The following is a 23,135-nucleotide window of genomic DNA, read 5'->3' as shown; positions in this document are numbered from 1 at the left end:
AAATAAGTCACAGGAATTAAAAGTACAACATAGGAAATACAATAAATAATATTGTAATAACAGGGGCACCTGGGTGGCTCAGTCAGTTAAGCGTCCGACTTTGGCTCAGGTCACATTCTCCTGGTTCATGAGTTCGAACCCTGCGTCGGGCTCTGTGCTGACAACTCGGGGCCTGGAGCCTGCTTCGAATTCTGTGTCTCCCTCTCTCTCTGCCTCTCCTCCACTCATTTTCTGTCTCTCTCTCTCTCTCAAAAATAAATACACATTAGGGGCGCCTGGGTGGCTCAGTCAGTTAAGCATCCGACTTCGGCTCAGGTCATGATCTCACAGTCCGTGAGTTCAAGCCCCGCATCGGGCTCTGTGCTGACAGCTCAGAGCCTGGAGCCTGCTTCACATCCTGTGTCTCCCTCTCTCTCTCTGCCCCTTCCCTGCTCATGCTCTGTCTCTGTCTCAAAAATAAATAAACATTAAAAAAAATTTAAAAAAACAAAACAAAACAAAAATAAATAAATAAATACACATTAAAAATAATAAGAGCACTTGTAACGTTTAGAATTATCACTGCTCTACACTTGAAATGAATATAATATTATATGACCACTGCGCTTCTATAACTATGCTCAGATTCTGTTAAAAATAATAATATTGACTCATCAGCTATTCCACGTTTACCACATTAATACAAGATGTTAACAACAGAGGGATCGTGGCAGGGGAAGAAGGGTCGAATGGGAACTCTGCAGTTTCCACTCAACTTTTCTGCAAATCTGAAACAGCTGTAAAACGTAATTATCAATTAAGAAAAAAAAAAAAGAAAATGGAGCACTTGCGTGTTGTAATTACCATCTGTGTCTAAGACGCGGTTCTAGATTTCCACCCTGACTTACCGGTGCGGGTGCTAAGTCTTCCTTTCAACTTGTGCTGGCTCCTCTGCCATCGAGAGACGTGGAATGGGGTGTGGACAGAGTGGCTGTGTCACCTTGCTGTTCCATCACAGTATGAAAATCCACAGCCATAATGCAAACATTCGATCCCTCTACGCAGTGGGCCTCTACGCAGTGCCCACAAGTTCAGCTGGGGGAAAAAACCGGTTTTCGTATGTACAGTTACTACAACAAAGGAAAAGCAAGTGTGATGTCTTAACCACAGTCTCTTTCCAAGTATGTGGATGGATAAGCTGGCTATGAAATCGTCTCTAAGCTCCAGAATGTTCTCTGTGGCAGTCGAGCTAAGGTCCCTCTGCCAAGGAAAAGAACTCCCTGATTCGGGTTTGTGTGTGTCCCGCGCCGTTCCGGGCCGGCGTGAAGGCAAGCTGAGTGGAGCCGGCGAGCCAGCAGCCCTACAGATACAAACCACGAGACGGGTTTTTTCCCTTGGCTTTTCTGCGGCTCCTGACAGAGGAGAGCAGTGTCCCGCAGCACCTCCTGACCGTGCTCCTGGGGTAAGCCACTCCAGAAGCACAGCCACGGCTCCCAGTGCAGACAACTTTTCCCCTGCATGGTCACCGCTCTGGTCCCAGAGCCAAGCAAGATGAAGCACAGGAACGTGACCGGCAGCCAAAAAAGTCACACGTTTAGCAATGGCTCCTCTGGGTTGTCACATCGCCTCCGCGTGTGTGTCTCGTGGCCATCCCCAGCGGACTCAAGCACCGGGGATCACAAGACCCCAGAAGTGTTGCGAGTAGGTCACGGGCGACCTGCCCTTCCTCTGAACTGGGAGTCATAAGCCCCTGTTTTGTGTGTGGATGGAGCCCGTGCTGGGGTCGGGGACAATCTCTGTGGCAAGACGGAAGGCAGGTAACCGAGATTCGTCTCCTGCCTCCCGGGACACGAGGAACCTGTTAGAGTACAGTGCGAGTTTGCTCAGCCTATTCCGTTCGTACTTTTGGGCCTGATGGTGCCTCATCGTGGGGAGCGGTCCTGGGCGCTGGAGAACGTTTAGCAGCGTCCCCAGCCCTCCCCCGCTAGACGCCAGCAATGCGTGTCCCCAGGTGTGACAATCCAGAATGCTTCCAGACATTGCCCAGTGTACCCCGGGCAGGCGAGATCACCCCCTCGAGAAAGACTGGTGTAGTGGGAGAGGGATTTGTTTGGGACAGGAAAGTGTTTCCCGCATTCCGTTTTCACTTTGTAATTTGCTGCTGCCACGCAGAGCCCCAAGAAATCATCAACTGGATTCTTAACGTTGTGACTTCTCCCTCCCTTGGCCCGGCAAATGAGGGCTGAGAGATGGCTATTCATCTCTTCAGCACATCCAGCAGGTGAGCCTGAAGGATCTTCCCAAGTTCCTGAGCCCGACAACCGAGGGGCCGGTTCTAATATACTTTACATCTGTGTGGGGAAAATTGCATCAGAATAGTTCAAATAAAAAGGCCAAACTGCATGATTCATTTTGGAAGCGTAGTTCAAAAAGTGAGCCCTATTTTAAAAATTCACATTTTTATTTTTATCCAGGATTCTGATCGTTCCACGAGAGATAAATGATTCCTTCTCAGAGGGGAATAAGAAGCAGTCTCATCTTGGCCTTCCACCGCTTGAAACTATTCCACCTCTGTGAACTCATTTCATATTTTAAGCTCCCAAAAAAGGACGGAAGAATTTAGCAAACTTCCCATGTGACCACATATTGTTAATAGAACAACTTGTCATTTGGAAAATTTCCACCTTTCTGGGAAGACACGCAATATTATCTACCTTAGGATCAATTTCAGTGCAGTGTAGTCCCTGTTTTGATCTTGTCCAAAAGCACTAATATCCATCTATTCATTTACTGAAGGTACATCTATTAAGGTCACTTGTTTTTTTTCTTCCTAGCTATTAAGCACCGGGAATGATTCTTTGAACAAAAGAAGGCATAGGTCCACATACAGCTGGTGGTTCCACGGAGTTCCCTGGGAACTGAGGCCTCATACCGCAAGGGTGGTCATGGAAAGTCAAGGTACCTCTACGTGATGGGCACGGGATGCGGGTTCAGAGCCGGGCAAAGCTCCAGGGGAAGCGACATCCAAGTTGAGGTGCGGGGGCGGGGAGAGGCCAACAGGATAAACCGGGGAGAAAGGTTCTAAGCACAGGCACGTGCACCCCCCAGAGGTGCCATCGTGAAAGTCTCCCTGCCACAAAGTCTCACGTCCAGCCCTCAGAGTTGAGAACTCAGGGACTGGCAGCCCAGATGGGTTAGCCTGGAAGTTTCTCTTCTTCCTGAAGAGACACAGAAGGGAGAGACACTTCAGGTGGAATATCTCTTCCCTCTCCCCTCTCCTGAGCCAGGTACAGTTTGGGTTCCCCAGCCTGTACACACTTACAGCTCTTTAGATTTGACTCAAGGTCCCTTCTCCCAGAAACCTTGTAAAGGCCACTCCAGCTTCTATCAGTCCCTTCTCCAAGCTGCTCTGACTTTCTAGAAGGTTCTGATTTGCTTTCCAATCAGGATTTTAGACCCTGTCAATATTATTCAAATAGGCTCTTGGTAATATACTTCATCACTTATGTGTTTCCTGTGCACGTGATTTTGGTTTCCTCAACGAAAATATGGAATGTTTTGGTCTGTACTTTCCAGTGAGCTGTACCCAGTTCTACCAAAAAGTCTCGTTCAGATCTGCAAAGTGACTTAAGCAAGTGTTAGATGAAAAGTAAAGAAGAATGCATGAGCAGGGCGAGGGGCAACCTGATATAACAACGTGCCCTCCAAATGCGATGATTCACACCAGATGGAGGTTTCTTTCTCTGTCAGGGGATGGTCCAGGGTGGGTAGACAGGCTCCACGCCAAGGATTCGCCTCCGGGACCAGGTGAGTCAGGCAGCGTGCCATCCTCAAGCATGCACCTCCCCGAGGCGCTCTAATCTTTGCAACTTACGTCCCGCCAGAAGGAAAGAGAGGTCCTTTTAAGTACAAGTTGAACATGTCCTCTCATATGTTTATATTTTACTGACTCATGTTCTACTGACAAGAACTTAATCACCAGGAAGTCTGGGAATTATAGTCCAACTGGACGCAGGGACCAGGAAGAATGAGAGATCCAGGCAAGGAGACAGGGAGACTCTTTTCTACTAAAGGCATCCCCTTTATACCCAAGTCTGTTTGCTCTCTCCCACCGACCCATTGTGAGCCCCTTCTTTTGCATCTGTACCCTAGATGGGGGGGGGGGGTGGGGTGGACAATATTTTAAGCAGAATGTGCCTTTTGAAACAGCCCCAAATGTTCACCCGGGATTTGTGCATCTGGAGTAGAACAAAGGATTGTCCCACCACCCCTCTTCCTGTGCCTCCACTGTAGGCCACAGAAGGACAGTTGGTTAGCTTTTTGGGCTAAAATGAAAGAATAAAAATGAAGTAGCCACTTATAAATACAATATCCCTTCCTCAGTGCTTCCAGATAGAAGACATTTATCCACGATGGTGTATACAATCTGCAAAGGTAATTTATTGCTGAGAAAGGACAATGCCCATTAAGTTAATTTTTCATTTTAGGACTTTCAAAATATCACAGAAGATCAAAAACAGACAAAAAACAAACAAACTGCTTTGAAAATGGACAAAGGACTTGAATAGATGTTTCTCTACAGAAAATGTTTCTCCAAATATCCCAACAAGCCTATGGAAAGATGTTCGACATCACTAATCATTAGGGAAATGCAAATAAAAAACACAAGGAGACACCACTTAACATCCATTAGGATGGCTACTAATAAAAAAAAAAAAAAACAGAAAATAATAAGTTTTGGCAAGGGTGTGAGGAGATTAGAACCCTTGTGCACTGTTGGGAGAAAGGTAAAATGGGGTGTCCACTACAGAAAACAGTGTGGCAGTTCCTCAGAAAGTTGAAAATATAATGACTGTATGACCCAGAAATTCTCCTTCTGGGTTTTTACCCACAAGAAGCAAGGATATGAAGAGATCTTTGTAGAGCCATAGTCACAGAAGCATTATTCACAAAAGCCAAAACGTGGAAGCCATCCAAGCGTCCACTGAGAGATGAATGGTTAAACAAAATGTCGAATGTTATTCAGTCTCCGAACGGAAAGAAATCCTAACCTATGCTAACACGGAAACACTTTGAGGACATCATGCTAAATGAGATAAGCTGGTCACAAAAATGCAAATACTGTATGAGTCCACTTATGTGAGGTACCCAGAGCATCAGATTCATAGAGACAGAAGTAGATTGGCAGTCGCCAGGGCTGGGGGAAGGGGGAGAGGGAGCTCCTGTTTAGAGTTTCGGTTTCCCAAAATGAAAACAGTCTAGAGATGGGTTGTATGACGTTATACTTAACATGACTAAACTGTGCACTCAGAAATGGCTAAGATGATAAATATTGTGTGTTTTTTCACTACAATTAAAAGTGTTTATAATATATTACAGGGGAAATATACAAGAAGCAGAAATTACACTAGAGGGGGGAATGGAAATATTTGGTTGAGGTTACATACTTAAGATTTAGGTAAATTTATTACGTATTGGTCAGCAGATCATTTTATTTACTAGAGCAAATGATTTATAATTTACTTATTCTTTCTAATAATCATTCGATCAAAAGCTTATTTGTTGAACATCTGTCCTGGGAGACCGTACTACACTAGAGAGATACTGATACACCAAAATAGTCATGCTCCCAAGCCCAGTGGAGCTTATCTTCCTGTGGAGGGAAAAGGCATCAGGTGTAGGATCCCTTCAACGCAGTGGTTTTCAGGGTATGGTCCCTGAGTCGCAGCATGAATGGGAGACTTGTTAGAAATGCATATTCTCAGGCCTCACTCCCAACCTGCTGAACCAGAAACTCTTGGGATAGGTTTCAACATTCTGTTTACATTTTTTAAATTTTTATTTATTTTTGAGAGAGAGAGAGAGAGAGAGAGAGAGAGAGAGGGAGACAGAATCCGAAGCAGGCTCCAGGCTCTGAGCTGTCAGCACAGAGCCCGGCGCAGGGCCCGAACCCATGATCTGTGAGATCGTGACCTAAGCCGAAGTCGGATGCTCAACCTACTGAGCCACCCAGGCGCCCCTCAACATCATGTTGAAAGCAGCCTTCCAGAGGGTTGAAGGCATGCTGGCAGCTCTGGGGAAGGACAGTCAGAGACCGAGGCGAAAGGGTAAAACCCAGGTCAAGGAAGACAAGTAGCAGAGCTGGACGAGAGGGCGGCTGGTGTCCTCCTGGAGGGACTTGGGTCTGAGGGATGATTTGAGGTTAACCAGAAAAGGGGCCGTTGGGGGTCGGAGGCAGAGAGCTGATGTGCAGACACCTTCGGCGGGGTGAAAGCTGGCACACGGAAGGAACCAGAAAAGAGCAAAGTGTGTGAAACACAGAAGAGAAGGAGTAATGAGAAGGGCACAGCCATAGAAGACAAAAATCAGACCCTAGAGAGGCATCTGGGCCATAATCAGGCTCTTGGTTTTTAGAAGGATTTTAGAAGAATGGTCACATAACAACAACTTTCATCTTGAAAATCCTTCTGATTACAGCATGACGTTACTAAACGGCCATTAGAATGAGCGCAAGGACAACAGTGAGTAGCTTTTGGGCATTTGGGGAAAGAGATGATGGCAGGTTTGGATCAGGGTGGGAAGCTAATAGGGACAGAAAGTGACCCAAGGTGAAACATGGTGGAGGCTGTGGGTGTGCAGTGTGGATGGGTGCTTCCCAATCTCCAGAGAGTGGTTCCGGCTACTTTCATACATCAGACTCACTGATGTTCGGCTGACAGTCGGAACCACCTGAGTGACTAGGGAGACGACCTAGGATAAGAACAAAGACCTAGTCTAAGAAACCCCAGCACGAGACTGACTCCTGTTCACAGATGGGATGGAGAAGGAGGTTGAGAGACCAGATCGGTGATACGAGAAGATTAGATGGACAAGGCGGAGTTTCCCAAAGTGAGAAGTCAGCAGCAGTGATAAATGCTCTTGAGTGGCCCAGGAAGCTGCATGGAGGTTGTCATTGCATTTGCTGACATGAGGGCCAGGCTGACCTTAGGATATGTCCGCGGAGTAATGGGGTTTTTGTTTTTTGATAAAAACATGTATTTCAAAGTGGGAACAGTTGTACGGTACAAAAGTCACTGTGAATCTTCAGCCAAGTAAATATGCAAATGTACAGCCTCCAAGATGCAGAATTTCATCTGTAGCTGAACGGTCACGTTTGACTTTGTTTCACTCGGGCTTTTAGAGTAAGTGGTGCCCTGCTCAGCAGACAGACGACTTCACCATTTTTCCCCCTTTCTTCTAATAAGGAGACCACATTCTGTCTGTCAAACACTCTAGCCATTCCTAGGATACCTTTGGAAATCAGGCGAAAGGGCGTTAACAAGTGGGAAAATGGGGCAGCACGTGGGTGGTTCAGTTGGTTAAGCATCCGACTCTTGACTTGGGCTCAGATCACGATCTCACGGTTTGTGAGTTCGAGCCCCACGTTGGAATTCTCTCACTCTCCTTCTCTCTATCCCTCCCCCCACCCAAAAAAATAAATAAATAAAACTTAAAAAAATAAGTGGGAAGATGGTAAGGGAATGGAAACAAGCCATATAATCAGTGTTTTTGAGAAATTTGCCTGCGACAGGAGACCCATCAGTCAGTAGGTCAGGAAGGATTTTGTCTGTTGTTTCTTCAAAGGACATAACAAAGATATATTTGGAGACTCTTAAAGCAGAGGTTTCAATCACATGTTACAAAGATGCTGAATATCATAAAGTTTAGATATTTAATCCCAACTCCCCCCTGCCCCACCTCCCAAATTATCTTCTAGCAATTAGTTTGAGACTTTGTGTTTGGGTTCTTTTTTTCATGTTGACATTATGCCTTTTGCCTTTCCCTAAACAAACTCTCTAACTCTGATCCTGGAGCAGAGGGCCTGTCCTGTGTCTCAGCTGCCTGCAGAGTTTCTGTCAAGTGAACGTCTGCTCCATAAACCTGTGCTTAAGCCTCATCTTCTTAGAGCACATTTTAAAATACCCTCCCTTCGTCAAAACCTGGCAGCAGGAAGTGACCCCAGTCCCGCTGTTTACCTGAAGGTCATTAGCAAGCAGCTCTGGGTTTGTACTCTGGCTCAACTTAGGCACGTGGTCTGTGGCCATTCACAGGCCATCACCTTCTTTTGGTGGCCAACCTCAACACAAGACCAGCACAAGGAGAGCGCGGAGCCCACGCGCAGGTCCTAGCTGGGCTCCTCCCCGCTGCCTGGGGTCTTTGCTCCCAGGTCCTCAGGCTACGCCCAGCTGCATGTGCTCCTTCTTCGAGTTTTGTTATTTCACTGCTCTCCCAACCGCAGCCCAGTAAAGAAATGACAACCCAGTTCCAACTGTGGCAATCCAGTGACTGACCGCGTCATCGTCCGTTCCTCGCCTGTCAGATCAGGACACAGACAGGGATGCTTAAACTGTGCACCTGGCAGTGAAATGTTATCCATCATGGAAGGCCAGGAAGGGTTCTTACATGTGAAGCTAGCCCAAAGCCCATCTGTGCCATGTGCCGTGCACACGTTATTTTGCAAATATTATGTTGTTGCTGATGGACGACGTGACCAAGAAAGATCCGAAAATAACTTTCTGGAAGAACAACCAAAATGTAACAGCTGTGGGCTGGTTTTTAAGAATGCTTCTAGATGACTTAAAAATAGCCATTAAGGGGCCCCTGGGTGACTCAATCGGTTAAGTGTCCGACTTTAGCTCAGGTCATGATCCCGCAGTCTGTGCGTCCCAGCCCTGTGTTGGGCTCTGTGCTGACAGCTCGGAGCCTGGAGCCTGCTTCGGATTCTGTGTGTGTCTCTCTCTCTGCCCCTGCCTCTCTCACACTCTGTCTCTTTCTCTTTCTCAAAAATAAATAAACATGAAAAAAAAAAAAAAAGCCATTAAGCAGTTTCCCTGAAGAAATTAGAAAAGCCGAGGAGAAAGTCCTGGCCATCTGGTCAACAATGCAGATAGAGTGCCATGTCTGCGGCTCCCCCATGCGACCATGCCCGGGGGCCAAGGCGACAAGAAGGACGTGGATTTCAGTCTGTGTTTATAATCACCTTCTTATTTCCTCCATCCCATTTCCATCTTCCTTCCCGCCTGCCCCTCTGTGGACACTAAGCTCCAACAACCATACAGAGATGGCCTGCCTCCCACCTCTGCAGATCAAACACTCGAACACAAGCCTACACAGTTGTTGTGCTTCCCTGACTTAAATTTGACTAATGCAGAATGTGGTATTGAGAGTGGTTGCAGAGGAACAGAATCTTAAGGATGAGCTCTCTGAGTTATCCCTGGGTTTTCTGGAACTCGTCTCTGGTCTGATTAGACGTAAAGGCACTAATGACCCTATTTCCAGTGGTAAAGGAGTGTGTAGAATATAGTGGCGAAATAGCTCCTCAAATTTTCACCTTTATGTACGTGCAAGTAAGTGCCTACTGAGGACCAGGCTCTGGGTGGCCAGGCATTTATTGAGAACATCGTGATGAGAACAAGGAGTATAATTGGATCGGTTGGTTACTTCTAACTATGCTAACTTAGGACAAGAAAACGGTGAGCTCGGGGCTTTAAATTCCCAGATTAAGGTCTATATAAGGAATCCAAAAGCGCCTGGAATGGCCATGTAAGAAATCCTATCTCCTGTAGCCAGAGGGCCAAGATTTCTGAAAATTAAACCCAAAGTCTCATCCTGCAGGTGGATGGATTACAGCCCAATTTGAATTCCCAAATTCACAGGGTCTCTTTTATTAGAATTAGGACATTTATTGGAAAGAAATGGGATTTGGAAGTTTGGTTTATATGAGGAAATTCTGATGAAGCTAGGGATCTTGACTTCCTAATTCTGGCAGCCTCCTTTGCCTTCTTTGCCAGTGGAATCCTCAGGAAATTTGTCCCCTTCTCATGATGGAGCCCTAAGGCCCCCGGCTCCGAGAACTCACTGATAATCCTTGTTAAGATCTGCTCTCACCATTCTCCTTCCATCGTGGCCTGTGAGTAGTCCCAAATCTGTGATGGGGTGTGGTACACACCCAAAGGGTTGCACGACGGACAATTTGTATCAGCAGCAATCTGGAGAATAAGAATGGCAATTATCTTAACATATGGGATTAAGACGGGACGAATTCGAAGTCTGGCTCATGGTGAATCTACTGAGAGTGGTTCACTGGCTCAGGGTTTCTGTTGAGGGGCTAGGAATGCCTCCAACAATTTGCTTGACAGATCGACTGAATGATGAACCCAGAGTGGATTTACCACATGAGGCCAGCCCCTCCCTGCCCCCCCCACCCCCACCCCAGGATGCCTTTCACCTCACGGGGCTGCAATAGATAATATATACCTGATTCTGAGCCATCAAGTTACCAACCAGCCTAACAGGGTATCCTGACCTAGCTGTTGTCTGACCCACCAGCACTGTTTTGTTAGTTTCCGAGGACTTTCAAATATGTTGTTACAACTCAGGAAGACAAAGACGATGGATTCTATTCCTCTTTTTCTGAGTTGAGAAAAGTTGAGAAGTTCACTTAGAATTATGCATTTTTTATATTCATACAACAGTACATATGTCTATACAGCCATCCCTCCAGATGGCCAAGCCATCAAGAGAAAAATAGATCAATAGTAAATTTTATTTGATTATAAGTCATGCATTTAATCACATCTATCAATAAATATTAAGTAAGAACAGCTCAAGTTACAAACTTAAAATACCCTAAGTAAGTAAGGTTATATGAGAGCACATTAAGAATATGTCTGTGGTAAAAATACATCACAGCCCACATTGCACAGAGTAAGTGAGATGTGTGGGAAATGACCTGCCCTTTTCTTCCATTAAAGGGCAGAGTTTTTTGAAAAAAGATGGTTCAATTTCCTCTCTCCAAGCTGCCTTTTTAAAATAACATAACATCACACATATCTTGACACAACTCCACATGATTCAGAGGCCCTTCTTAAAATACGACCGGACCACATTCACGGAGACTGAATCACCTCTAACCTTCCGAACTTGGTGAGGATTACTAATCAGGATGTGTTTTCATTCCTCAGATAGTATGGGAAAGTTCTGATTTTGACAGTGAAGCTAACATTCAATCAGTTATCACTGCAGCCCTAAACAAGTCCTGTGTTTCTTCTTCTCTCGTTGCCTGGCCAAGACTGAAAGACATCCCGTGTAAAACCGCGTGTTTGCCAGTGGAAATAAAAGCTGCCCGTCTCCGGAAAAATGAACGATTCCCGAGATGACATTTTAAAAAGGAATAAAGCAGCCTTATGAAAGTATGTGACATTCATCTACATCAGGACCTCCGTCAAGCCCTCTAGCTCCCAGAGACACGCACGTCTTCTGAGTTAATTATGCCGGAAGACAGCTCCCGCTCCAGGCCCGAGGAAACTTGTTGGTAAAAGTCAAACATGATTTGGCATTTTTCTTCTGACTAAAAATCGGGGACTCACGGCACCTGCCGCTAGCACGTACGGACGAGTCTGACCGCGTGGCACAGCACGACCAGTGCCTGGCCTGCGCTGGCCTGACTCTGCGAGAAAGCTCACAGAGGCCCGCGTCTAAGCCAAAGAGCTCTAAGAGCAGAAGGAATGGCACTCGAACTTCGAAAGGCTCCATTGGAATCTTCCTTCCTGCCAGACTGAGGCTCTCGATTTCTTTGTTTGAAAAATGAGGCTGGGCTGTGTTTACCTCAAATGTGCATCAAAGCAAGCTCGTGCACACGGACTTGTGCTTAGGTCTGCAGGTCTGTCCACTTGGTAAATGCGGCCGCTATTAATAACAGCAAACACGAGCTGTCATGACTAACTAGCCTGAACTCCAAAGGGACTGATTTCTTTGGCTCACTCAGTCAGAATTTCCTTAGCGACTGGGGCCCAGAAGATAAAGAACTGTAATCACTTCCTGTGAGTGATGTCTTTCCCTCCGCTGTACCATGAGTAACATGTATATCATTCATGTTTAAGCGCCAGCCTATCTGAGAGCCAGATTTCCCCCTAGGCGTTTGGTTAAATCGGCCTCAGAATAGTGATGGCTCACGGTTCTCCCTCCCCTCGCCCTCACCCCCAAGCACACTTAAAGACGGTCAGGCTTTTAGCGGCCGACATTCTCTCTCGGCCCCTCCCGGACAGCCCACTGAGGAAGCCACGGAGGAGAGGGGAAGAGTCTTGCCTGAAGTCGTCAGCTTCCACATCTCCCACATGTGCCCGCATTCAGGGCTGGTCCAGAATGTCACATCCGGTGGGAAGTGAGTGCCTGTGTTTTGTTTGTGTCCGTGGTCCTGCTGACAAAAGCCGGTGCTGCAGGTGTCCTCCAGAAATGATTACACGGTGATTCTCTTAGCTGAAAAGAAGCATAAATATTATTGACTCCCATCTCCCGGCGACCTCCGAGATCCCTACTTTCCAGAGACCTCGGGACTCTGTTTCTCTGATAGATTTTTTCCTGACATCAGTCTGCGGGGACAGAATTTGATGAGAGCAGTCATACCTGCATTCCTCTTCCTGTTGCCCACCTTCCCAGCCCCATCTCTTGGTATTTTCATAGCGGGGCACAGCATCCGACATGCCTCTCCCTCCCCCCTGCCTTCTCCCGAACCCCGAGTCTCCCTGGCCCCACATTTATGCACGTAAAATTCTCAGTAGGCACTCCGGCTGCCTCTTCCCGGAGGCAAACCTTCTTCACGGTGTAACTTACTCAGATGGCAGCAACAGAAAGTAGAAGCAAATCAAGAAGGCAGGGCACAAAAGCCCCCTGTGGCTGTGGGGCAGGACGCTGGAGAGCGACCTCAGGACCTCACGCAGCGCCCCCACCCCTGACAATGCCAGGCTGGATGGACCATAGAGGCCACCCTGGGAGCCAGCGTGGTGTGTAGATGGGGGTGGGGGCCTCGCACACATCAGGCATCCACCCAGACTGTGTGCTCCATACAGAAGGACAGAAAACCTGTGTTTAGAATGTCACTAAGGAAACCCAGATGCATTATCTTTGCCAGAGGACAAAAGGCAGTGTGGTTAGTGCCTGACTCGAAGCGAAGTGACTGGGCCAGAGAACATGTGATAAGGATGTTGACGAGGTGGGGGCAGGGGTTGAGGAAGAAAAGAGCGGCTACAGTTTTTATACAGTAGAAGAACGCTTCCAGAAGAGTTCCAGAAGAGTTCCACGACTTTTTATCATGCTGGTGGCTTTTTGCAGGCAACGAGCCGTCGAAATAAAGGCATTTCAGTCTTTCCACTCGAGGATTTAGGCGGCCATAAATTCATCTTTCAAATACCAAGATTTTTAAGCACTGCTTTTTGTTCCTGCTTTGACACCTGTAAAACATATTTTATTTCATTATGTCGTGCACAGTCGCAAGAGTATGTTTTGACCCAGAATTATGTTTGACCTCAGGATTTTGAAAGTTGAATATTTTTTCAACTTCCAAACTCTTACAGCAAGAGAGCGTATTGTGTGTGCACTGATGTGTGCGGGTGTGTGCGTGGTGGGTGTTATGTGTACTGTGCCCTAAATTTTATTCGGAAGCTTAGTTCCATTTTAATGCCAGTTTATTTTTAGCACCATTAACAACACAGAAAATTACTCTCTAAAAATAGGTTGAAATATGTTTATATTTGTGACGTTTAGGCAATAATACTCTTCATGCACGATACCCTTTAACAGATTACCATCCATAAAAAGATAACAGGAGCCTTCATTTATCATACCATAATAACTTCCCCGCGACTCCTGAGGCGCGTGCTGTGGACTTATTTCCACGTGGGTCAGCCCGGTTTCGACCTGTGTCAGACTGGCGTCTCTTCTCCGTGCGGTCACGCATTATTTTCTCTTCCACTGCTGCGTCTTGATGATAATGTTACGAATTCAGGCTATTAAAATATAAAGATAGTAAATCATTTGAATTGAAGAGTCTACAGTCGGCATCTCGATCTTAGATCATCTAAGCGAGGACCCCACAGACCGGGGAAGGACTTCACACCTGCTAAACACAGTTGAAGTCATGGTGAATCTTTCTGTTGTTACTTAAAGCAACAACAACGACTTGGCAGTTTTTACACACACACGTACATGGGCACATCTTTACAGATTATGCTCATATTTTTTATTTGGGTATTATTTTTTTTGTTTTGTTTTAGGCTGACAGCATGAAATAGATCTGGTTCTAGGAAACCAGTGTCTAACCCATGGGACTCAACACCAAGTAGATAATCCAAACCTCAAAAAACCATATTCAGTAGAAATATTTGGCTCTTGTGATGGACACACCTGGAATCTAATCTACATGACTGGCATGAGTCATCTATTGATAGAGTATGAAAGAAACCAGTGCCCAAAAGTTTGAAAACAGGCTAAAGAATGAATTAGTCGTTTTTTTAAGAAAAAAATAGAAATGAGCCAGGACGATAAGACAAACTTTGTGGGTAACAACAAATGCAAATTACAGACTCCGAGATGCAGATTCAAAACCCTTTCACTAAAGGAACTGTCTCTATTTCCATTAACCCGTTTACTTTAAAGCATTTGTGCAGCATCTACACTGTTACAGCTCCCATACGATTGATACACAAACACAAGAGAACATTGTTCAGTGATTGGAATTGCAATAGATAATTCTGACTGCCTAGTTACAAGTCGGAATTCGATACAGCCAGAAGACAAATCCTAGAAATCTTTTTTAAAATGACACGTTTTGCTTGTAATCATACCGGGTGTAGTTGCATTATCTAAAGGGAGATCATTATATTGTGTGTATTAGAGAGAGAAGCAGCATGGTCTGACTTGGAGATAAACTTGAACATACAGCACAGAGAAGCACTTTTTTAACGGGCCTTTACGGTACTCAGTAATCACCGTCTAAATACGTTGAAATAAATTTCAAATAACGTACTTCAGATTCAAGACTGTGCAGAATAAGGCATTTTACTACCAATATGCATCCATTTAACATCATATCGTTACACAATTGCACATTTGTACAAAAACATTTAAAATAGCACTGGTTAAAACTGTCCTCTCTCTGAAAATGCAAGACCTAGATACTTTCTTTTGAGAGAGAGAACATGTGAGTGTGCTTGCACGGGGGAGGGGCAGAGAGAGGATCTTAAGCAGGCTCTGTGCCCAGTGTGGAGCCTGGCTTGGGGCTCAAACCCATGACCCTGGGATCATGACTTGAGCCCACATCAACAGTCAGGCACTTAACCGACTGAGCCACGCAGGCGCCCCAGGAAAGATTCTCTCAAGATTCTTTAGCTCAGACCCTGATGATATTTTTTTTTCTCTATTAAAACACACACACACACACACACAAAAAAAAAAAAAAACCCAGATGAGTACAAGCACTGCAAAATAAAATATTAATAAATTTTTAAAAATCATATCTTGGAGCACCTGCATGGCTCAGTCGGTTAAGCATCCCACTTGGGTCAGGTCATGACCTCACAGTTCATGGGTTCGAGCCCCGTGTCGGGTTCTGTGCTGACAGCTTGGAGCCTGGAGCCTGCTTCTGATTCTGCATCTCTCTCTCTCTCTCTCTCTCTCTCTCTCTCTCTCTCTCTGTCCCTCCCCTGCTCACACTCTGTCTCTCTCTCTCTGTCTCTCTCTCTCTCTCAAAATAAATAAGCATTAACAATCACATCTTGATTCTAATTATTCTCCTTGAGGCACAAGCAGCTCTCCGTAAATCACATCTCAGATAAAGATAAACTAACAGAGCAGACAGCCCCACGAATTAAATAGGCTTTTCCCATCCAGGCTTCCCACCTCCTATCCAGGTGTCTGAGGTCTTAAATGTATCTATTTTAATATCTGGGATAGGGTGAATTTTGACGAGCATCTATTCATATAAAATAACAATAACGATCAGTAACATCATCCACCATAGTCAGTTTCGCATTTATGATACAAAACTGCTTGCAAAACACCTCTAACCAATACAGAAGTATGCCACCCAGTTGGTGCCTGCAATAAAGGCATTTTCTATAAGCTTGCAGGGCAACACGGGTCAACTCTGAGAATTCATTTGCTAGCCAGCTTTCACTAGGATGAAAGGAAAATGCCTATCTGCTATTTTGCAGCAAGCAAAGGACACAGGCAACTAATGGAGGGGTGGTTAATCTTGTCGACGATGTACAACTCGAGGTACATTTATATGTTTTAACAATATGAAGTTAATTTTTGCAGAATGGATAAACATAGAAACACAACTCACGATTTTCTCCATCCAACCTGGATCAATACACATCAGAGAACACGTACATTTGTCACTGTCGGTTAATTCCCGTCACATGTTGGCTATCCATTTAAAAGTCAGACAACATAGGGGTGCCTGGGGGGCTCAGTCAGTTAAGCGTCTGATTTCGGCTCAGGTCATGATCTCACAGCTCGTGAGTTTGAGCCCCACGTCAGGCTCTGTGCTGACAGCTCGGAGCCTAGAGCCTGCTTCAGATTCTGTCTCTGTCTCTGTCTCTGACTCTCTCTCTCCTCCTCCCCTGATTGCTCTCCATCTCTCAAAAACAAACAAATATTAAAAAAGATAATGAAAAAAGTCAGACGACGTGTCTAGAGTAATAGACCATGGTGGCCACGGCGGATCAGTCAGGAAAGACACCGGGAAGAACACCAGAAAGGACACATGGGCACAAACTGGCTGAACGCTAGCCCTGCCTCCTACCAGATTAGTTCTCAGACAACATCCCTTTCTGACTGCCATCCTCAGGAATGGGCACTGAGGAAGTCGGGTGCTGTGGCCAGGATGCCTGCAATCAAAACCCAATGCAGTTTCTCTCTGTTGTGCGATTCCGGACACACCCGGAGACTCACCTAGTAAATTTTATGGGGCTCCTAGAAAGTAGTATACCCTTCACGATGTGGCCAACAAATGAGTGATAGATTCATAGTTACATTGTCTTTAGGATATGTTTACCTGGACTGAGCAGTGGGAAGGCGAGGCCAGCATAAACGAAACTAAGGACCAAAACAGGAGTGAACACCCAGCACCCCCTGGCCGGTTCTCCTGCACCTGCCTTCACACCCCTTGGCCACAGACATATTCTTTGCAGTGTGTCTCTTGGCAGGACTGACTGAGAGGGAGACAGGACCAGAGCCAGAGTGCACAAGGCTCAGTGTGGCAGACGTCTTCAAGGTCACCGCCGGCTGCTGAGCTGAACGTCCCCCAGTGTCCTCAAAGAAAGGAATTCCTGGATTCCTGGAATGCTAGGATAACCCTAGTTCATACTCAGAACTGGCCACGAAGACGGAAATACATCTCAGTTTTATTGTAAATTCTGTCCAAAAACCTGTGCGAATGCTCTTTTTTTTTTTTATTTTTATTTTTAAAAAATTTTTTTTCAACGTTTTTTATTTATTTTGGGACAGAGAGAGGCAGAGCATGAACGGGGGAGGGGCAGAGAGAGAGGGAGACACAGAATCGGAAACAGGCTCCAGGCTCTGAGCCATCAGCACAGAGCCCGACGTGGGGCTCGAACTCCCGGAATGCGAGATCGTGACCTGGCCGAAGTCGGACGCTTAACCGACTGCGCCACCCAGGCGCCCCTGTGCAAATGCTCTTACCTAGACAACTGTCATCAGCATGACCTAATTCATAGTATGAAACAGTAAGGGCCTCGGGGCTTATCCGAAGCCTAAGGTTTGCACTGTCACAGGAGCAGTCGGGACACCTGAGTACTCTGGTAATGAAGGGGACGGTCAATGGGTCTATGAGCAATGAAAGCAGTGATCACGGTAAAAACAATGGGTGTCTACTGGGGCGCCTGGGTGGCTAGGATGGTTGAGTGTCCAACTCTTGTTTTTTTGACGTTTATATATTTTTGAGAGAGAGAGCACACGAGCTGGGGGAGGGACAGAGAGAGAGAGGGGGAGACAGATAATCCAAAGCAGGCTCCATGCTGTCAACAGAGCCCGATGCGGGGCTCAAACCCACGACCCGTGGGATCAGCCGAAGTGACTGAGCCACTCAGTTGCCCCATGAACATTAGATTCTTGACCTCGGCTCAGGTCACGATCTCCTGGTTCGTGGGATCAAGCCCCTTGTCGGACTCCACGCTGACTGTGGAGCCTGCCTGGGATTTTCTCTCTCTGTGCCCCTCCTGCACGTAAGCTCTCTCTGTGTCTCTCTTAAAATGCATAAATAAACTTTTAAAAAAGCGAGTATCTATTGACAATTTATTTCCTAACATTTAACGTCGCTACACAGCCTTCTTTCGACCTCTACTGGGAATAAGCAATAAAGCTCTGCATTTTCGAAGCAACGCCTGACTGACCTCCTGGGTGAAAAGCATCTTCCTGGCAGAAAAGTCGTCAGCGTGATGATGGGCATAATCAGAAATACAGCAGCCAGTACGGGCAAAGGGCCCAACTCACCTGCTGTCCACGGAGGACACGCCTGTTTCCGGCATCCAGCAGCACAGGGCAGGAGCAAACGTTTTCCTTAAAGGATCCGTAGGAACTGTTTGCAGTGTTGTGGATCCTCCTGTCTCGGCTGTAACCCCTGGGCCCTGCCACTTCAGTGTGCTGCCCTCTGTGTGCTGCCCTCTGCCAGCCGATCTAGCCAGGGATTCATCAGGAAACCTGTGACTCGGGAACCTACCCACCCCTCCTCCCGCCCCGGGGGCGCTTCCAGAAGTCGCTGCGTTAACATAACAAAAGACACCTTGAAGCTCTTTTCACTTAGAAGTTCCCCAGGGTTTTAGGAATTCTGTGCCAGGAACAGGGTGAAGACCAAATGCATATTTCTTGTAGCTCAGCACTCCGCCGGCCGTGGTTTTGGCGTCCTGTAGCCTCCAGGCGTGGCCGTGAAGGCAGCTCTGCTCACGGAACACATGCATTTTTCCCTGCAGGCCCAGAATGCGGCTAGGCCCGGGCGCCCCCTCCCCTGCTGTGTGCACCCCGGAGACGCCAACCTTGCAGCTGACAAGAATATCCCAGGATCGCGGTTCTTAAGGTACAGTTCTCTGGAATAGCCTGTGAGGAGTGCGCGTTCTCTGGCCCTCCCTCAGGCTGGCTGGAGGAGAAATTCCGGCCTAACAAGCCTTGCAGAGGGGACGGGTCCCTGGTACGTGAGAGGGAAATAACGCGCCTGCCTTCCGTTCCCAGAGTATTGGGGTTCTCGGTCAGGGTCTTGTCGGGTTTTCCTCGGACCGAGACACCTCCCGATTTCGGTTTCCTCGCGAAGCTCTGTGGGCTGTTGGCACAGGGGGTGAAGCCTCTCCTGGATCCGCGTCAAGTTTCTGCAGAGGCAGAACGTCAGTTTGCACACATTTCTCGGTGCCGCCGTGAGCGTGGAAGGTGCTGGTCTGCCTCCGGGCACGGGCCTTCAGGGCCCACGGGAGTCCTGGCCCCCGGCCGCCCCTGTCCCCTGCTGCACCTGGTGTTCGGTAGGTGTGTCCCACACGTGTTTGTTGAACAGATAAAGAAAATGTTGTCCCGTGTGTTTTCAACTCGAGACCCTTCCGAGACAACAGCTTGGGTTAACGGGCTTGGCCAAGTGCGTTCGTGCATCCAAGCGTGCGTCCTAGCCACTGTGTCACAAAGCGAGAAGTGTGTTTTTGTTTTTGTTTTTGAGAGACGGAGAGAGCAAGCAGGGGAGGGGCAGAGAGAGAGAGGGAGAGAGAGAGGATCCCAAGCAGGTTCAGCACAGAGCCTGATGTGGGGCTTGAACCCACAAACCGTGAGATCATGACCTGAGCCGAAACCAAGAGTCAGATGCTTAACCGACTGAGCCCCCCAGGCGCCCCGAGAAGTGTGTTTTTGGATTTTCTGTCAGTAGTTGGTGTATTCCCGGTGCTCAGCCTGGAGGTGGGGAAGTGGTGTTGGGCTCTGGGAACAGTGACATCGATGGAAACCCCTGTGGGGTGACCCCAAATCTGCCCGAGAAACGGTGCCACACATCAGAGGTCTGTGTGACATGAGCCCCTGTGCTCAGGGCCGTGTGAGTGGCCTGGGCCTTCTGTGTCCTCCTCAGGCTCCCCGCCGTGACGCCGGCCCCCAAGGCACAGTCATGGCAGGAGGGCGTCCCTGACCAGGCACAGACACCTTGTCCTCACCCCCACTCTGGCCTCCACCCTCCCAGTGCAGCTGCCCCCCCACAAACCTCACAAAACACCCACATGTCACGACAGGGAATGGGTTAGCTCAGCGCCCAGCAGCACCCACGGCGTCCAGTGCTGACCACAGCTGCAACGGTCACCTCGGGCCATCTGGACACCGCTCAGGCCGGTCCCCAGCCTACATGCCCTCCACGCCTCCCCCTGCAAGTCCCCCTCACTCTGCCTCCTCTTCCCCCCCAAGGAGGCTCCACTCTTCACCAAGTCAGGCCAGTCCTCGGAGCTTCAGAAGGGGGCTAGACATCTCATTTGACCTCTCGGAGACACTTCAAACCCCTAAGTCCTAAACCCCCCGCTCGCTCCCCAGACAGAACCTGCTTCACCCTTGCACCTGGTCCCCACCCCCCAGGGTATCGAGCCCCCCCCCCCCGATGCCCCTCCCAGATGCTGTGGCCTCCAGAAGCTTCTCTAAGCCCCTTCCCCACCCTCCCGCCGGGCACACTCCTCTGCCTTCAGACTTGTGTCTGGCTTGGAGCTGCGTGTTCCCTCCGGCGGCCCGTCTCAGCCTTGACCGCGACTCTGAGGAAACCAGGATCTGCTTTACTCTTGTTCTCACCACTGTATCCACCCACATAAAGTAATACTGGTCAACAAAACTGGAAATGTAGATCATAGTGGGGTTTTTTTTCCACACTGATATGCTTTTACACTAAAAGCATATATATTCAGTGTGAGGAACAAAAAGTCCACACACACACACACACACACACACACACACACACACACAGAAATATAAATCCACACATAACCTGCCCACCACCCCAAAACATGCCACTTTCCAGAAATCATAACCTCAGACTATTTGACTTTTGTTCTCCACAACTCAGGTATGTTTGATGTTCACAAATGTTTCTTTCTTTAAAAAAAAAGAGAGAAAGATCACAGCACAATACTGTTTTGAAGCCTGTTTTGTTTTCTACTAGACCATGGTGATAGTAACACAAAGTGTACATATAGGTCTTAACACATCATATTTTGTACATTAATTGCGTTCACCTTCTGTAGACCCGTCATACCTCCATGAAGCTGGAAAATAATGAAAACACAACACAACACACATAACATAGCAATTCGATGCCGACATACGCGGACCCAGTCCACACTGCAGCGGCCACACGCCGCTAGTCTGTACTTGGGCCGAATGAGTTTCTTGTGTCTCGGTTTCTCCATCGACTCAGATAACGCACGTATTTGTACGTTGCATCATGTTTGACATCGGGATGCGTCTTGTAATCCATAGCCACTTAGATGTAGCTCAGTGCAATACTCCCCCTCCTTAAACCATCAGTAAATAGCTGTAGCTGCCAATATGAGGGTCTCCTGGAGAGACATAGACATATGCTCACAGAAAACTAAGACACCTCGATGGACCCAGGCATCCTGTCCACCCCTCTCAGGTGACTAGATGCATACACATCTACTCCACAGCAAGACAGTGATCACCAGGCAGTGAGATACTGTGCAGACAGAGGGGAAACAATCAGGGATTCCAGCGAAGTAAACGCGGAAGAGAATCCAGAGGCCACGGGGAGGGCCAGGATCGCACTGTGCCGGCTGGTGGGAGACCTACCTCCAATCTCCCCTGTCGTCAGGCTTCTTTTTCTGTTCCGATTGGATTGGGCACAGTAATCCCTCCTGCGTGGTGCCATGGTACCAGGTCAACCCACGTCGTCTTCTGGGGTTTGATTTGCATTTTAAGACTAACAGAGTTGATCAGCCTGGTTCCAAAGGACAGGCTACAAGGTCCCTGGAGATAATATTTACCAAACGTCACCTCTAATTCGAACCGTACGTCAAGATCCAAGAGGTATGTTGTAGAACCAACTTCTCTTGGAAACATTACATAGGGCAGAGCAGCAAAGAGCATGCTATGGGAGAGTGGGATTCAATGTTCATTAGTGAAAATACAGTTTTGGTGGTTGTACTTGAATGGTGCCGCCCGGCTTCTAGAAGATGTTCCTCATCGAGGGTTATGGTAGTCAAACCGCTGTTCAGCTGTCCTCTGTCGCTGTGCAGAGGGTGGCCTCTCCGACCCTCGGCCACCCTCGCTCGCCTTTTCCAGGCTGGATGCCCATGGGGCTGATGGGGAGGCTCCCTGCCCACTGTTTCTGGTGGGATGGAGTAACGCCAGGACAGAGGGTGATTGTCGGCCGTATCCCTTGCTTATTCCTCCTTTTTACACCTTTCAAAATCATCATTTCCTTCCATTTCCAGAGCAAAGCTTCAGGGTACTTGCTACTGATTAAAAGAAAACCCCTTTCCTACACTTTTACATCACTTAACTTATTTTTCCCCGATTTTCCCCCTCGTGGATCTCAAACCTCTCTAGAGTAAGACTCCTTGCAACCCCTAGCGGAAAAATGCAAAACCCGGAAAATGCGACATAAAATTACATAGAGTTGGAGATTCTTTAAAGCTGGGTCAGCAGCCCATCTGTTGGAGCTGCTCGAATCCAAGCTCAGGAACATTCAGGCTGTTGAATTAACCATGCATCAAATATGTGATACGGTCAGAGGGTAATACGTTTAAAAAGGTAGGTATGTTCTAAGGGACCACTTTTCTTGTCTGCTCACTCTGAGCACCGCTGTTTTACCTGTAATTTTCAAGTTGAATTCTGCCCGAGGCAGCACAATAGAAAAGAAAGTTCTTGAATTTGAGGTTTTAAAAGGACGTTGAAAGAAGAATCATTGAAAGTTCCCTGAACTCACACTGCAGAAGGACTTCACCAAATGCTTAATTTAATCATGTGTTTTATAAAGGCAATGATTGCAGTGACACATGGGGAGTGTTTGGTACTGACTTTGATCTCTTCTGATTAAAGAATTGACGGAGCAAAAGTGTCGACGTGGCTAATGGAAATGTCCCTAACCTCATTCAGTCTAGCTTCTCCTATTCTTTGATTTTGTTTCTGTGTCATTTAATGATCCTAATTTGCACCCAAAATGGCGTTTCATTGTATCAGAGACTCTGGGATTGTGTGATATCATGCAATCTGCAGCGGACCCTAATCGGATAATGCGTAGCATTTCCATTAGCTCCACACACTTTAATTAATTCAATTCAGGAATATAAGGTTCCTTT

The 23,135-nt window shown here is 47.3% G+C and overlaps 1 protein-coding gene across 2 annotated transcripts in view; it reads left to right on the top strand.

Annotated features, from left to right (window-relative positions):
- The window catches only part of LOC123386421 (germinal-center associated nuclear protein-like), a 198,784-nt gene that overhangs the window by 165,528 nt on the left and 10,121 nt on the right, over positions 1 to 23,135 (top strand). The window contains exons 4-5 of one of the 2 annotated variants that reach the window (XR_006600244.1): positions 2,814 to 2,937; positions 18,789 to 18,892. The gene's annotated coding sequence lies outside the window, so the exon portion shown is untranslated. Of the gene's footprint in view, positions 1 to 2,813; positions 2,938 to 18,788; positions 19,560 to 23,135 lie in introns of those variants that run through there. The other variant, XR_006600245.1, reaches the window with a different exon arrangement.

The sequence above is a fragment of the Felis catus genome, chromosome B4 (assembly GCF_018350175.1).
Source record: "Felis catus isolate Fca126 chromosome B4, F.catus_Fca126_mat1.0, whole genome shotgun sequence".
NCBI classification, from domain to species: domain Eukaryota; kingdom Metazoa; phylum Chordata; class Mammalia; order Carnivora; family Felidae; genus Felis; species Felis catus.
This window is presented reverse-complemented; position numbering and strand designations above follow the sequence as displayed.